Source organism: Mustela lutreola, chromosome 1, assembly GCF_030435805.1.
Source record: "Mustela lutreola isolate mMusLut2 chromosome 1, mMusLut2.pri, whole genome shotgun sequence".
Taxonomy (NCBI): Eukaryota; Metazoa; Chordata; class Mammalia; order Carnivora; family Mustelidae; genus Mustela; species Mustela lutreola.
In genome coordinates, this window is record NC_081290.1 from 275,244,092 (window position 1) to 275,246,161 (window position 2,070).

A 2,070-nucleotide genomic window follows, 5' to 3' on the forward strand; every position below is an offset into this window, starting at 1 on the left:
TTTATTTGATAGATACCCAGCCAGAGAGGGAACACAAGCAGGGCAAGTGAGAGAGAGAGAAGCAGGCTTTCTACTGAGTGGGGAACTAGATGTGGGACTCAATCCCAGGACTCTGGGATCATGACTTAAGCTGAAGGCAGATGCATAATGACTGAGCCACCCAGGCACCCTCGATCTGAAAGGATTTAAAAGATTGTAACAAAGTCTCTATAATCTACATTTTTTTCAATATATAAATATTACACTTTAAAAAGCTATTGAAATGTCATGTTCTGTATTATTTCAGATAAATTAATTTTCTCTGGTGTCTCTGGAATTACTTCAACCTCATGGAATATCAGAACAATGTCACAGAATTTGTCTTCATGGGTCCATGGGGAAATAAGCAAATGGAGCTACTGTTCTTTTTCTTCTTCCTGCTTTGTTATTTGGTAATCTTAATGGGAAATTTTCTCATCTTACTCACGATCACCTGCAGCCATCTAATCGAACAACCAATGTACTATTTTCTCTGTCACCTTTCCCTCATGGATCTCTGCTACACCTCCACGGTGGTCCCCAGGCTAATCAGGGACTTGGTCACAGCAAGAAAAAACATTTCCTATAACAACTGTATGACCCAGCTTTTCACTGTCCACTTGCTGGCGGGTGTGGAGATATTCATCTTGGTGTCCATGGCTTTAGACCGCTACGTTGCCATTGTCAAGCCCCTGCACTACTTGGTCCTCATGAACCGGCAGAGGTGTAACACGTTGGTCTTCATGGCCTGGGGTGTGGGTTTTTGGCACTCTGTCACTCTACTGCTGGTTGTACTGCATTTACCTTTCTGTGGTCCTAATCAGATCGATCACTACATATGTGATGTGAAGCCTCTCTTAAAACTGGTGTGCAAAGACATTCATGTTGTTAATATCTTAATGATTGCAAACTCAGGAATGGTGGTGGTTGCTGTCTTTCTTGTCCTGGTGGCTTCTTACATTCTCATATTATATAATCTTAGGACACACTCCTCTGTAGGGAGACGCAAAGCTCTTTCAACCTGCAGCTCTCATGTAATGGTTGCATTTTATTCTTTGTGCCTTGTATCTATATTTATGTTCTACCTGCTGGGAGTGAGAACAAGGATAAGGAACTCTCTGTGTTTTACACTGTTATTGCTCCCATGCTGAATCCTCTCATCTATACCCTGAGAAACATGGAGATGAAAATCGCTATGGGGAAGGTGTGGTCTAAAATGGCACATTCAAAATTCCTGTAGGGGCACCAGAGTGGCTCACTTGGCTCAGGTCATGATCTCAGGGTTATGAGATCAAGCCCTGCATAGGACTTTCTACTCAGCAGGGAGTCTGCTACTCCCTCTGCCACTCCCCTTGCATGTACTCAGTGTGTCAGATAAAAAAATAAAATCTTTCATAGATTTGATGAGGTTCAGGAGTGTTCCCTCTATCCCTATACTTTGAAGCGTTTTAATCAAGAACGGATGCTGGATTTTGTCAAATGCTTTTTCTGCATCACTTGAGAGGACCATGTGGTTCTTCTCTCTTCTCATATTAATTTGTTGTATCACACTGATTGATTTGTGAATGTTGAACCATCCTTGTAGCCCAGGGATGAATCCCACCTGGTCATGGTCGATAATCTTTTTAAGGTGCTGTTGGATCCTGTTGGCTAGGATCTTGTTGAGAATCTTAGCATACATATTCATCAGTGATATTGGTCTAAAAGTCTTCTTTTTGGTAGGGTTTTAGCCTGGTTTGGGGAATCAGGGTAATGCTGGCTTCATAAAAAGAGTCTGGAAGTTTTCCTTCTGCTTCAATTTTTTGAAACAGCTTCAGGAGAATAGGTGTTATTTCTTCTTTGAAGGTTTGGTAGAATTTCCCAGGCAATCCGTCAGGTCCTGGGCTCTTGTTTTTGGTAGGTTTTTGATCACTGCTTCAATCTCATTATTAGATATCGGTCTATTCAGGTTGTCGATTTCTTCCTGGTTCAATTTTGGGAGTTTATATTTTTCCAGGAATGCATCCATTTCATCTAGGTTGCTAAGCTTATTGTCATATAACTGTTGATAAT

The 2,070-nt window shown here is 41.4% G+C and overlaps 1 pseudogene; it reads left to right on the plus strand.

The window, feature by feature from the left end:
- Positions 1-329: 329 nt before the first annotated feature.
- Positions 330-1,258, plus strand: LOC131808858 (olfactory receptor 4P4-like; annotated as a pseudogene).
- Positions 1,259-2,070: the final 812 nt, after the last annotated feature.